This window comes from Chrysemys picta, chromosome 3 (genome assembly GCF_011386835.1).
Source record: "Chrysemys picta bellii isolate R12L10 chromosome 3, ASM1138683v2, whole genome shotgun sequence".
In the NCBI taxonomy this organism is placed as follows: domain Eukaryota; kingdom Metazoa; phylum Chordata; order Testudines; family Emydidae; genus Chrysemys; species Chrysemys picta.
Window position 1 is genome coordinate 170,723,826 of NC_088793.1, and position 15,469 is coordinate 170,739,294.

The following is a 15,469-nucleotide window of genomic DNA, read 5'->3' on the forward strand; positions in this document are numbered from 1 at the left end:
ACTTCAGCTGAATAGAAAGAGGGACTAAGGAGGCAGGAAAAAAATCTCAGGGAAATGTGTGGCCTCATAAGGACTGCATGGCCATTATCTATTATGGATGTCTTTAAAAATTGCCTTTTAATAGAAATAAGACTGGAAAGCTACTCAATTGGTGCTGACAGACTTACTGCTGGATGGGAAGAGAGAAGTTCACAATGAGATTCTCGCTGATAAAGATAAAATTCCAAGATAGAGCCATCTCTTAATAATTCACTTTAATCTAAACATCTCCCAAGAAAGAACATTATTCTTCCCCTGTTTGTATTACTGTTGTCTCCCTAAATCTGCAACAGATGTTATTGCGCAGCTGCTGAGAACTTCCATGTCCAGAATGTGATTGCAAGCTTTGTTTTATTTTCCCAGCCTTTTGGGATGGAGGGGGAGGGAGAGGCGGAGAGGGTGGTAGGCTTCCTGTGGCTTAATTTAGATCTATCCCAAACTGCTGGAACCCCACTGAATATCTCCACTGAGCTGCTGAAACAGAAAGGTAACCCACAGAATGGGATCACTGCATCATAATCTCATTTGAAGGGTGAGTGGCTATGTGACTGTATGTGTGTAAGATTAGCCCCAAACCTGACTGGTGACTGCATGAGAGAGAGAGAGAGAGAGAGAGAGAGAGAGAGAGAGAGAGAGAGAGAGAGAGAGAGAGAGAGAGAGAGAGAGAGAGAGAGAAAGGAAAGGAGGGGTGGGACATGAGCTTGAAACCAGCTCCCTTTACACTACAGTGATTTTTCAATAAAGTATTGGCTGGTTAGCCAAACAAGGACAATTGGGCAAGTAGAATTTTCTGAGACTGGGCTTTTCCAAAGTATTTCCCAAGGTATCTGCTAGGGCCCTTCACTGCAGGTGGCATCAAAAATTCTAGTCTTGGTTGGCCAACACTTTAAAGGCCCCCTGGTTGCTCTCCCTCAGACTGTCTGCCCATCTCCAGCTCCCTCGTGGTGCTTCTGTCAGCAGCCTGCCTCCCTGAGGCTGTGCACAGCAGCATCCCCTGTGGAACCAGGTGGCAGTAGTTCTCTCCACCTGGCTCTCAGCTCTGTGTTCCTCAGAGAGACCTGAGCAGCACAGAATCAGTAGCTCGGTTCCCAAGCTCCAAGAGAATCTTCAAGTCTTGTCCCCAGTGGGAGAATCTTAAGACTAGTAATGGCCCAAGGGGGAGACACTGAGAAGAGGAAGTATGGAAGAAGGGAGAGAGAAGGAGACGGAAACTGCAAGAGAAAAGGAATGGGGTACCCCACGCAGAGGGCTGATAGCTCTGATGAATCCCAGAGCTCCCAGTAATCCATCTCAAGGGAAACAGGCAATTAGCCTTTAGGAAAAAATCTCCATTTTATTTTTTATTGGCCAGGCATGTGGCTTGAGCAGGAAAGGAAATTAAAAAATAAGCATTATGGGGTAGTCCAGGGAAGGCAAGAGAGAAAATATGATGTGAGGGAAAACAGAGCAACTGGAAATAGATAAAGATGTGGGGGAAAACCAAAAGAGTATGGAAAGCAGATGAGAAGAAAGAAAATATGAAAGATGGAAAGACAGAGAGTTTGAGGGCCAGAAGGAAAGCAGCTGGAGAACACAGGGGATAGGTGACAGTGTTAGCACAAACCATGTGCCTCTTCCCCAAACTTCTCTCAAATCAAACAGGAATGAAACAAAATCTTACTTGGAGTTCTTTGAGGCTGGGAACATCCCAGGCGTCTCTGATGCACATGCTTTTCAGTGGTGTCATTGATCTATCAGCCTTGCAATGTTTTACACCCCTGGAAACAAGTCATGCGGTTTTATAATGGGCAAGTAAAATGGTGGGTGAGTGGCTTGTGCGTCTGGATTTCATGACAATTTTGCAAACTCATGTTGGTATATGGTGCAATATAAGGATTTTATTGCTGTGCATTAGGAATAGTGAGATTACTCACAGGTAGCAAAGGCATAACTTGGTTATGCGAAGTATCTCCAATGAGTGCCAGTAAAGTTATGCACTATCATGAATCGTGTTTCTGCCATACTTGAGAGATGTTTGTAGAACCAAAGGGATTTTGAATTTTACCATAGAGATTTGACAAGTAACAGCTCATCTTTGTCTGAACAGTCTGTTCCACCACTGTGAAATTCTGAGACTAAAAATAGAGATTAAAATGTGTTTTTCAGAAAATCCTTTCTGTGCTTTATACCCAGAATAGCAACACCTGTGTGGCCCTATAGCTATACTCTGGACAGCCCCGTGAACAAAGGCTGGAAATTAGATGATGTTTCTAACCATCATAGAATCATAGACTCATGGAAGATTAGTGTTGTAGGAGACCTCAGGAGGTCATCTAGTCCAACCCCCTGCTCAAAGCAGGACCAACCCCAACTAAATCATCCCACCCAGGGCTTTATCAAGCCGGGTCTTAAAAACCCCTAAGGATGGAGATTGCACCACCTCCCAAGGTAACCCATTCCAGTGCTTCACCATCCTCCTAGTGAAATAGTTTTTCCTAATATCCAACCTAGTCCTCTCCCACTGCAACTTGAGACCATTGCTCCTTGTTTTGTCATCTGCCACCACTGAGAACAGCCAAGCTTCATCCTCTTTGAAACCCCCCTTCAGGTAATTGAAAGCTGCTATCAAATCCCCCCTCACTCCTTCCCTTCTGCAGACTAAATAAACCCAGTTCCCTCAGCTTCTCCTCATAAGTCATGTGCCCCAGCCCTCTAATCATTTTCGTTGTCCTCCGCTGGATTCTCATCAATTTGTCCACATCCTTTCTGTAGTGGGGGGCCCAAAACTGGACACAATACTCTAGATGTGGCCTCACCAGTGCTGAATAGAGGGGAATAGTCACTTCCCCCAATCTGTTGGCAATGCAGCAGAGGGGTGAGATTCTGGAACAGCCTCCCAATAGGAAATGTGAGGCCAAACAATTTAATTAGTTTTAATAGAAATTTGTACAAATTTATGAGTGTGATTGTATGATGGGGTTGGTGGGGAACAGGATTCAAGAGACTCCAGACTTACTTCCAGTTTATGTCTTATGTTCTAAAAGCTCATGCTTCAGGATTTCAGCCAGCCATCTGCAGGGGTCAGGAAGGGATTTCCCCCAGCCAGTGCATTTGAGGTTGCTTTTTTTTCCCTCTCCATCTTCTGAAGCATCAGAGATGGCCATGGCTGGAGATGGGACATGGGGCAGGGTGGGCCAGGGCTCTGAGGTGGCACTTAGCATTCTCTCTCGCAGATGATTGGTTGGCTGGTTCCTGCTCGTGTGCTCAGGGTCTAACTGATCACTATGTGTGCGGTTGGAAAAGACTTTTCCCCCAGGTCAGCTGGGCAGTGACCTGGGGAGGGTTTCGCCTTCTTCTGCAGTGTGTGGGTGTGGGTCACCTGCCAGGATTATCTGAGTATACCTCACTTAATAATTTCCTTGCCATTGCAGGAACCATGGGTGCTGGTGCACCTCGGTCCCTCCTATTCTCTGCCTGTGGCACATAATAGTCTAGTCTCCCTTAGGCTGTAATACTTTGGTCTGGATGATCTGGTGGTCCCTTCTGGCCTTGGACTCTATGACTCAATATTCGACTGAAGTTCTGCCTGGCATGGCAGACAGGGTCAGTCAGAGCGAGTCTGGGATGAAGCTGTAATGATGTTTTTATTAACTTAAACAATTCAAAATGGACTTCTTTGTAAAACTGAGACTTGGCAAGGAATTAGTCTGTGCGGCTTCTCTTATTTTGAAGAAACAAATAAAAGAAACTGCCAAGATACAATCAGGTACTCTGCATGCACCAGAATTTTTTTCCACACAGCTTTATAATGCATGTTTAGCACACAAGTGTAGGTCCTAATTTTGATCTCAGATAGGCATTGGCCAATGCTGCATATTTTCCAAAATGGTCCATTTCCAAGCAAATGGCTTCTTTTTCCTAAGGCAATTTTTCATATTTCAGATACACAGATTCTATCATAGAAATGTCACTGCACTGGTGAAAGGTGAGAGAATGGCAACTCTCATTTAGACCATAAGCAGCACAAACAAGTTACTGTAGTAGAGAAAAATTATCTCATAAACTGGTGTTTGCCCAAAAAACCACCTCAGAACGTAGATTTAGAAGCTGTACAGCCAATAACTCCATGGCTCCTTCTTCGATGCCTGTTTTCAGCTCAGATTCTGCCTAACAAACAATGAGCCAGATCTTCAGCAGATATAAGTCAACATACTTCTATCAACTTCAGTGGGGCATCTGAGGGTCTTGCCCCAAAACTTAAGGGCCAGAGTTTTACAGGAGTGTAGTGTGTGTCCTGTGTTCACATAACCATTGGGGAGAAAAGTGGAAGTTCTTTACCAAGGAATGTTCCACTGTAAAAAGAACCAGATCCTTAGCCAGTGCAAATCAGTGTTGCTCTCTTGACTTCAGTGGAGCTACACTGACTGACACCAGCTGAGGACCCACCCAAGAAGTCAACAGTTCTGTTAACTGTTAACTACAGCTGCACCATAGAATTTGTGAGCCTGATCCAGAGCTGTAGAATGTCAGAGGGTGGGATTAATCTCTCACAAGATAGTAGTTTGACCATTTCCTTGATTGTATTGTTTTAAAAATCTGACTGATTCAATGGGTAAAATTAACAATAAAACTGATGTGTATATGTAGGAGCAGGATTGTATAATTGTACTATGAGAATTAATGTATGATTTGATTTCATCCTGCCAGCCACCCTTTTTGAATAGCAGAAAGGAATGACACTCTGGGACATTGGTAGAAACGCATCTGACAGACTGCCAGTGTCTGTACTGATGTTAAGGCAGGGACAGACCAGAACAATCCTTATGACTGATTATGGTCCCCCTTTTGTTTTAGGATAAGTTATAATGTCTACTATGGTTTCCTATATGTATTACAAATTAGGCACGCTAGTTAAATATACATTTCTTTGTTTTAAGGTTTAGTAAGTAAGAGACAGGATCTTGTATTGTGTCTACGTTAAGGAGATTAGAGGAACGTTGAAGGCCTGGGCCCCAATGTGAATTGTTTTGATTATAAGATTTAGGAAGGCTTAATTTACAATGTCTTTTGCTCAATATAAAAAGTGTCTGTTTGTATTCTCAAAGGTCTCTGCAAAAGACTGTTTGTGTGAAGAGGAATGTATGTATCAGGAAAAGATAAGGTGTGAAGGCCATGGTTATAGCCAGATGGTCAAGGAAGAAGGAGTGAAGAGACTTAACGATACCAGAGGACCATCAATGCTCATCCATAATTAAGGAAGGGCAGATTGACGACCCTGCAGTGAAGACTGGCACCCCTAAGGACAGGACAATTGATTCAATCGAAACCAGGACAGGATGACCCTCTGGGAGGTGTATTGGAATGTTTACATCAAAAGATACACCAATTGAGAAGTAACCGGTCAGAAACAGCAAAATCCATAGACTTCAACAGAGAAAAAAGACTATAAGAACAGGGTGCTTTGCCATGGGACTTTGGGTTCATCTTGCCACACTCCAGGAGCATCGGATCATGACTGACAGAGCCCGGCTCCCCTCTGCGACCAATCTTTCTGGCCACTAGATTGATCCAGACTCTGGACTGGTAACTATAAACATCAACTGGCAGGACTGGGTGCATGGTGTGTGTGTATGTTTGTGTGTAACTGAAAAGCATATGCTAACTGCAGTATTCTCAATAAATGTGGCGTTTTTGCCTTCTCCCCTATAAAGATCCTGTGTGCTTCTTATAAGTATAACATATACCCCAAATTATAGATTAAAGATCAAAGATCCTAGGGCTGTTAGAAACTGCCTCCTTGGTTGGTGAATAAGATTTCCTGTACATCTTTAACAAGAGCTCACCCTTCATAAAAATTTGGTTTTATGTTTGTAATGCAGAATATTGTGAAGACTGTATTTTGCCAGGTTTTCTAAGGGTTAAGACACATCCTGTAGCATAACCCACCATGACACTACACCAGAGATTTAGAAAGCCTGTCAATCATCCTTCTTCTTCAAGATAACAGCTGTGATCGGCAAATACATACTTACACCATGCCTATTATAGAACCCAGACATCTCAGACTCCACTCTTCTTCTTATCAAACTGGACATGTCCCGGAGGAGGTAAGAATGAGATAAAAGGGGCCTGCATCATGTGGAAAAACACTGGCGGTTTTATCCTGTTTTGTGTAAAGACGCTCAATGAAATATCTTTATCTCTGAAAGAGAGAAAAGATTACTGCTGCTTGCTGAGGCTTTTAGACAGCTAAAATTCACTACATATCACTCAAGTGTCACTTTGTTTACTGGGATTCATGGCCTCATAAAATGAGATAACATGATGGAATATTTTGCAAATCTCAAATCATTAAATGTGTTCCCAAGAGGCATGGGGTTGCTCGCTGGTTCTAGTTATTCTTAATATTAGTTATTTTGTTTTAAATATTTTACAGATGACAGTATGAACTATGCAGAAGACCAGTCTTTGGCAGAGGGAAGTTATTATCAGAGCAGCACTGTGCAGTGTTACTTGCCCTTCATCAAATGAGTATGTTGATGTGCTTATCTGTGTTTGGGTGGGAAGCATGCTACCACAAGATGGGAGTGTTTGGTCAGGCATAGCCTTCCTCATGGCAATGATTAAATTGCTGTCTTGGAATACAACTGTTCTGCACCACAAAGACAAATGTATGTTGGCAGAGAATTAGATGGCAAAGCCTGCCTAGCTCTTGCCTCTACAATGCCAGGCCTCCTCCAGTGCAATTAGTCTCTGGCTTTCACAAGCACTCAATTAAATCATAGAATGTTTTTTTTTTTAAATCAGCACCAAAACAAAATCTCCTTTTTATAGCAATGTAAATTAAATCCAAGCAGGGGCCAGCAGATTCACTTCCCTTTTTGCCCAAGGTGAAACCACCCCTTGGCTCGGATAAGATACATTTGTTCTCAAAGGCTTTGAGAGTGGGCTGGAGATGGGAAAACTGCTGCTGTACTTTATTATTGATGTTGACTATTGGCTCTGTCATGAAGTCCTTAATTGGGCTAAGTTCCCATTGAAGATAGCAGGTTCCTCTCTCTCTCTCTCTAGGCATTTATATACAGCTGATCGCTATGGCATCTGAGCACTTTGTTGTTCTCTTCACACTATTTATCTTTTCTAAGTGCCAAGTATTAAAGGACACTAGATTTCTAAGGAACCTAATGGCCGGGCACCTGACTGTAGACAGCCTTAAACTCTTTTAGAGAATTAGTTCAAACAAATGTTTTTAGCTCTAATCTGAGGCAAATTGATGTTTTAATTCACACTTGGACTGTGGTCTGATTGGATCAGCTTGCAGCAGCTGACTGAACCAGCATTTTTCCCTGGTTGCTGCATCTGGTATTTCAGAATCTAAACTTTATTTCACAAAAATAAGTCTCCAGCCCTTACAAAGGTTTACAAAGAAATGTGAACTGGATGTAAGCGATGCCTGCCAGAGTCTGTAGGTAGCATGAAACAATAGCTCAGAGAGATGTAAATTGCCTCCATTTATCTCAATGTAACGTTGCCTCTGAAGCCTAGTGATAGTAATTTAAGTGTAAGCTGTGTTAACTCTTTCACTGCTCATCAAAACACACAAGAAAGAAGGGGGCAATCATTTATGACAGTCTGCACAATCTGCAGTCAGTGGCATCCTCCTTGATGTCACAAGTGAGCAAAGCTTCAGGGAAGATTAAATTGTGGGGAAGGAGATTTCCCCAGTCTGACATCTGCATATACGTTAGGTGTGTTGAATATCTATACAGAGAAGAACAATAACAAAGCATAATTTCATCATGTTCAAGAACAATGCCTAGGGGTGGGAGAGAGAGGAAAATCCTCCCATTTTCAGAAAGACCTCAGATCAGTGTGCTGCTCCAGGAATGGAGAGGGCAAGACAGCCAAGACTGCTGCTGATGGCACAGGGATGCTATGAAATCACTGACAAACCCTGCCTGCAGTTGACCCCGCTCCTTTGTGAGTATGACCTCTACCCAAAGGTGGGGGCAATTGAGCAATGTGAGAGGCAGTGTGGTTTAGGGGATTAAACAGAACTGAGAACAAAGGACTCCTATCTTCTAACACTGGCTCTGACACGGTTGTCTGTGGCCTTCGTCAAGCTGTTAGAACTTTCTGACTTAGTTTTCCCCAGGTGTAAAATGAGGATAATACTTACCTACTTCAAAAGGGGTTGTGACAACTGATTAAATAATGTTTTTTTAAGTGCTATAATTAATGCTAGAATACACACTGGGCCACGCCACCAATGATGCCTGGATTCTTGGGACAATTGTAGATCAAATCAAAACATTTTAAAAAATGACATGGAAAATTTTGAAATTTGTTGGATTTTTAGTTTTTTTGAAAATATTGATTTGTTTTTATTTCATAGGAATCATTTTCTAAAATGATTTTGTAAAAACCTATTAAATACGTTTTAAAAAGATCTCAACCAGTCACAAAAATGATCAATCAATAGTTACATAGGAGCAAAATGAAAAAAGGAGGAAAGGGTTTTTCTTTTTTCCTACTACATCAGCCCCAAGAAAGAAGCAGCAAAGGTGGGCCTGCCTAGAGACGCCTCACTGAAGCAGCCAATCAGAGCCCAGCAGGCTCCGATAAAAGGCTCTGCAGGACCTTAACAGGTCAGATCCAGGCTGGGACTGGAGGAGTGAAGGAAGGTGATCCTCTCTGGTCAAAGGAGCCTGCAATTAACCAGAAGTTATTGCTGGCTGAATTTATAAGGCTGGGTGTGTCGAGAGAGAAGAACATGAGGCTCTTGACCCTGAGATAGGGCTGGTGGGAAGTGACTCAGGGAAGTTGCAGTGAAGGATTACAATAAACTGTATGTGGCTGCTGCATGTAGGGCCTCTGGGTTGGAACCTGGAGTACTGGATGGGCCCTGGTTCCTCTACTGACTCCCAGTAAAGTGGCATAATCCCATTTCGGGACAGGACTGAGTTGGGATCCCAAACAAAAGACTGTATTTAAAGGAGCCAGAGCTAGGACGGAAGGCCCTAGTAAGGGCAAATAGATTGTTTATCAGATTGTTTAATTATTGGAAGGCTTTTTATTATTATTTCTGTGCTAACTGAAATTTCAGTGCAATCAATACAATTTTGAAAAGCATTTCAGTTTTGGAAAAAACATCATCTTTTGAGGTTTTCCTTGCCAGCTCCAATCTTGAACTTATTGTAAAGCTGCAAATCATGTGTAGTACATATGCAACATTGAAAACCTCATTTATATGTCTAAAAGCCATTTGTCCAGTTATTATAGGACTACTGTATTCAGGTTAAACTTTAGTTTAGTTTATCAGTCTTTTGAACTTTTATAAAATTTTGCCTCATGTCTAAAGAAGCATGTATCAACAAAACAAAATGAAGTCTTTAGAACATTGTATCTTTCCCATTAATAGGATTTTAAATGGATAGAAGATGTCTGTTAACCAATTAGTCGAGATGCAGCTTCATTGAAATCAATGGCGCGATGCCCAATTACAACAGCAGGGAATCTAACCCATAATATTTTTGTGAGGAGACATGAAGATAAAAAAGATCTCTTTGAAAAATGGAAACAATAGTTCATTTTGTGTTGGGGTAAGTAATGTTAGAACATACTGTACTGTTTCTAAAACCAATGAGCTCATTGAGTGTTTCAGATACCATATCACTGAAACAGCCTCTGCAGTCTAGTCCAGTTAGCTCTCAGGCATGCTGGAAGGCAAGGAGCTCAATTGGAGTCGCTTTCTTTTTGACAAACTTTTTTTTTAAAGTGGCTGCTATGAAAATGAGAAGCTAGTAAATAGCTTCTAGTTCTGCCTTTGACCTATGGGAGGAGAGTGGTCAGGCATTAGTGAAACTTCATTTTTAAGAAATTGGTGTTATTAAACAGAGTCTTGGCTTTTAACTTTATTTGGGTAGAGACCTCATTAGACAGATGGAGGTTCCCACTCCCTTGAATTGCTGTTAGTATCTTGAATATTAACAGCAAAAACATATGCTTAAAAGCACCTCGAGGTTAACAAATGTTTAAGAACTTGTGCCAGTTTAAATGCATTTGCCTTTGGCCTCAGGCGATGGGCAATAAGATCACATATCAGCTCCAAAAGAATAGGAAAGAAGATAGTTACAATTCTCCTGCTTCTCACAGTACAATATGGTTCCATGGGATTTGGTCCAGTGATTTCCCTACACCCCCCCTGAATTTTCCCAACACCCCCCCCTCCCCAGTTTTGTGAACTAGTTACATGCCAATTTAGTGGCTGTTTGGAAATTTGAATTGAAATTGAAACATTAAAACACACTTTAAAAGTGTATAAAGTGTATGATAAAATACATGTATCTGAAAAAGTATAATAGATTTGAAAAGTATGAACATAGACTAGCTTCCTTACACAGCTGTTGTTTTTTATGACAATGTCAGTGCATTCATTTCGGTGATGTTGGCCAACCTAATAATTTCAAATGATGATTTGTAAGCAAAGTCTAAATGAGCTCTCCCTGACAGCTAGTGATGAGCTGGGGGTGGGGGGGAAGGCTTCAGGACCAGATTGTATTTACATTCACACCTAATCTACCTAGGTATCCAGCAAACAGCTGTGTTGCCCAAGTGATAGATTATGGTTGGGGTTAGGGTTAGGGTTGGGGTTGGGGTTGGGGGCGGGGATGAAATGTTGTTGTTCTTATTGTATGAGTAAAGGGCAGTAGAACTGTACTTAGCCTGTGCTGATTGAGGGCATCAAGAGAGAGGGTGGGGACCTGTCCCTCTCCACTGTTTAAAGACAGAGCTGACTAGGCTCCATAGTCTTTTGTTCTGTTAAGTGACCACTGCAGCTGAAATCACTGATAATCAGGTCTAAATGCTTAGTCGTGCTGTGGGGACAGTATTTCTGTGGAAGAGACAGCCCAGACTGCACTAACAGTGAGGTTCCCCCCCTGAGAGCTCAGCTGAAATCACTGAGAGCTAGGTGGAACCTCAAGAGACCAACTCACGGAGGTCACAGTGACAGGTGGCAGCAGAAGGTGATGCGCAGGGCCATTGGCAACAGAATGGTGGAGTGAACGGTGGTACAACAAACAGCAATGGTCAGAGCGAACAATGAGCAGCTGGAGGAACGAGTAAGGTGCCTTCTTGCCCCCCACCTGGGAGATGTACTCACGTGAAAGCACCTCTGAGTCTCCACTGACCAAGGACAACACCGGTGAGTGGGGTGCGGTGGAGGGAAAAGTGTGGGGGGTACGTTAAATTAACATTTGTTTGTTGGACTACATTTTAGTGTCTTTGCTCCAGAATGCTAGATTTGTGACTGGGAACGGAAACTTATATAAATATGTTTCCTAGTAGGCCAAGATTTTTAAAATGCATTATTTGCCAAGGTTATTATCTCACATCGTTGCTATCTTGAGAGGTCATTGTGTTGGGGAATTTCTGTACTAAACATTTTTATTCTTATAATTAATTTTTACATAAGAATGGTCATATTGGGTCAGACCAGTGCTCCATATAGCCCAGTATCATGTCTTCCGACAGTGGTCAAGGCCAGGTGTTTCAGAGGGAATGAATAGAACAGGGAATCATCAAGTGATCCATCCCCTGTTACCCATTCCCAGCTTCTGGCAAACAGCTAGGGACACGCAGAGCATGGTGTTGCATCCTTCCTCATCTTGGCTAATAGTCACTGATGGACATATTCTCCAGGAATTTATCTAGTTCTTTTTTTAATCCTGTTATAGTTTTGGTCTTTACAGCATCCCCTGGCAAAGAGTTCCATGGGTTGACTTATGTTGTGTGAAGAAGTACTTCCTTTTGTTTTTTTAAAACCTGCTGCCTATTAATTTCATTGGATGACTTCTAGTTCTTGTGTTATGTGAAGGATTAAATAACATTTCCTTATTCACTTTCTTCACACCAGTAAAGATTTTATAGACCTCTATCATATTCCCCCTTAGTTGTCTCTTTTCTAAGCTGAAAATTCCCAGTCATTTTAATCTCTCCTCCTGTTTCATATCCCTAATCATTTTAGTTGCCCATCTCTGTACCTTTTCCAATTCCAATATATCTTTTTTGGGATGGGGTGACCAGATCTGCACACAGTATTCAAGGTGTGCACGTACCATGGATTTACATAGAGGCAATATGATATTTTCTGTCTTATTATCTATCCCTTTCTTAATGATTCCCAACATTTTGTTTGCTTTTTTGACTGCCGCTGCACATTGAGTGGATGTTTTCAGAGAACTATCCACAATCACTCCAAGATCTCTTTCTTGAGTGGTAACAGCTAATTCAGACTCCATCATTTTGTATGTATAGTTGGGATTATGTTTTCCAATGTGCATTACTTTGCATTTATCAACATTGAATTTCATCTGCCATTTTGTTGCCCCGTCACCAATTTTGTGAGATCCCATTGTAACTCTTCGCAGTCTGCCTGGGACTTAACTATCTTGAATAGTTTTGTATCATCTGCAAATTTTGCCACCTCACTGTTTACCCATTTTTCCAGATCATTTATGAATATGTTGAACAGTAATGGTCCCAGTACTGACCCCTCAGGGATACCACTATCTCTCTCCAGTCTGAAAACTGATAATTTATTCTTACCCTTTGTTTCCCATCTTTTAACCAGTTACTGATCCATGAGAGGACTTCCCCCTTATCCCATGAGGGCTTACTTTTCAAAAGTCAACTTAAATTAAATCCATTTTTTTTTTAAAATGTATTTTTTTAGAAATCTAGACCTGTTATGTGTTTTGGTGTAACTTGCATTATCCTTATGTTAAATTTGCATTATCCTAACAAAACATTTACTTTATTCATATCTCTTTTATATGTTGCAGGTCAAAGTGAAAATGAAAAGACAAAAAACAATACAATAATTTTTCCACTCAAAGGCCTCAAAAACTAACCAAGGTGAAGAACACATCAAAAACCAAGAATATATCAATATGTCATCTGAAGATTCAAGTGGTATATCTACATTCGACCAGCCCGAAACACAAATACAGCTACCTACTGAAGAAACAGTGTCTCCAAAACCTAAAGGCAGTTCCCGATGTTTGTCGGTCAAAGTGTTCCCATTTATTGAAGTTACAAAAGGTGGCTACTGGTGCACCTCTTGCAAAAAAGCTTATGAAGAAGGAATTCCCAATGCTATAATTGGTAAAAGTGGAGGAGCTTGGCTTGTCAAACCGATCAGCAAAGCCAATGCTGACAAACTACGTGAAAAGGCTGCAAAACACCAGGCCTCTGGAGTGTATCAATGTGCAGAAAGCCTTATAAGCCCACTTTCAAAGCCAATTTTAGAAGTACTTAATGAGGCTGTTAAGAATGCTGGAGACACAACACAGTTCATGTGAACAAACATGGCTGTGGCATCCTACTTTCTATTTAAGCAAGAGATACCACACACTGGAGGCCAATATTAAGTGCATTGTCACTTGTTCATCCTGAAGTTGAACACTGGTTCCGAACAAGACCAGCAAATGCTCACTATCTTTCTGCAAGAAACTCAACTGACTGGCTAGAAACATGCAGTGCAACAGTGAAAGACTCAACAGTTGGAAAAGTGAAGAACTCTCACCACATTCAAAAAAACTGCATACATGGCTGATGAATGCACTGATGCAAATGGGCATCAAGTATTAAGTCATTGTGTACGTTATCTTGATGTCAGGGGTAGGCCAGTAGATGCATTTCTAGATGTTCAAGTTATAGAAGACACATCGGCTGCATCTGTGACAACCCACATCTTAGAAGAGTTAAATGCTTGTCAATTAGACCCCAAACAGATGGCTGCTTGTGCATTTGATGGAGCTGCAAACTTCTGTGGAAGACATGGTGGAGTACAAGCTTTGCTCAGAGAAAAGTGTAACCCTAATCTCTCCTATACACACTGCAATGGCCATCTACTCCAACTAGCACTAGTACGAGCTGAAGAATCTTCAAAAGACATTAAAAAAGCTATAAATTTAATGTCTTCATTATATTCTTTTTTCAGCAAGAGTCCAAAAAGACTGAATATCTTGGAAAATATAGAAGATACACTGGGACTGAAGTTCAAATTAGTCCAACCTGGGAAAACCCTCTGGCTTTCTCATGAGCGATCCTTGGCTGTTGTCTTAAAATTATTCCAGCCGTTATTACTGGCTTTGGAAAGTATCTACCAAGATGGCATGGATCTAAGTAGTGAGGCTGGTGGATTACTTTTGCTACTACATTCAGAGAAGACTATTGCCATTCTCTGTCTTGTAAGTCTACTGTTGAAACCACTTGGATAATTAAACAATGCCATCCAGGCATCTGCTACAACAGTAGTAGATCTTTGTCCAGCAATAGAAGCTACATTTGGACCAATCAGAGATCTATACATTGAAAAAGTACTGGAAGAAGCAAAGACTTCAGTCCAGAAGTTGACTAATGAAGGTATTTATATTGAATCCTTAAGTGAAGAAGACAAGAAGTGTTTGTTAAGACAACTGAAAAAGTACACAGACTTGATTCTTTAAAATCTACAACAGCGACTTCTAGATTCTACTCAACCTCTATGTAGGTTTTACAGATGCCTGTCCCATAAAAAACCAACAGTTGAGTGGAGTCAGGCACTACCAGCAATGGGGCTGCCATGTGATTAGGACAGAATAGAGAATTTGAACACAGAGTGGAATATCATACGACGAATGAATGAAGATTTGACTTCAACTTCTTTTTTATCATCACTAGTGGCTTGACCTGATCTTTGTGTTCTGTTTCCTGGGATGAAAGAAGTAGGAATTCATCTCTTGCTACTCCTAGTCACAACAGCTACAGTTGAGCATTCTTTTTCATCATTGAATAGAATTTTGTGTTCTGAAAGAAGTCGCCTTCTGCCTGATCATGTGAATGAACTAATGAGCATATCAACTGAAAGAATGGAAGTACCGGACACACAAGAAGCCACCAAAGATGAATGCATTGCATTCAAGAAGTTCATTAACAGAGTTGTGCAAAATTATAACAAAAAACCAAGAAGGATGTAGACATAGTGCTTCATAGAAGTCTTGAGTAGCCAACTTTAATTTGTGTGATGATTTTAAAACATGAGTTAAATCTAATAAAATGGTCATGAAACATTTTTCAGTTTTTACTATGGTGCCATACAGCCCCCCTTCACCCTCAGTCTCACCCTTCATCGGCCCTGACACACACACTCTGTAAATTCGAACACCCCCCCACCCCGCCTCAATTTCAATTCCTGGGGAAGCCACTGATTTGGTCCTTGATAGAATCAAAACAGGTTAGCCATGCATGTAAAGATATAAACAAGAAAGTGGTAAAACAACCTAAAACTAGCCACCTCAGTCACTTTCGCAAGGTGAAATAGTTTATTGTCGAGGACAAACATAAGCTTTTATGAGGCATTTAATTTTGGAATATAACCCAAGATGCAAACATAGTAATATATGTA

General features: G+C 41.3%; 2 long non-coding RNA genes across 2 annotated transcripts; both read left to right on the forward strand.

Annotated features, from left to right (window-relative positions):
• The first annotated feature begins 418 nt into the window (after window positions 1–418).
• LOC135982067 (uncharacterized) lies at window positions 419–9,853 on the forward strand. The gene is made up of 4 exons (XR_010599274.1): window positions 419–571; window positions 5,124–5,601; window positions 6,455–6,549; window positions 9,440–9,853. It is a non-coding gene; the product is annotated as an uncharacterized LOC135982067 (long non-coding RNA).
• Window positions 9,854–10,745: 892 nt separating this feature from the next.
• On the forward strand, window positions 10,746–15,134 carry LOC135982515 (uncharacterized). The gene is made up of 2 exons (XR_010599912.1): window positions 10,746–11,224; window positions 12,864–15,134. It is a non-coding gene; the product is annotated as an uncharacterized LOC135982515 (long non-coding RNA).
• The last annotated feature ends 335 nt before the right edge of the window (window positions 15,135–15,469 follow it).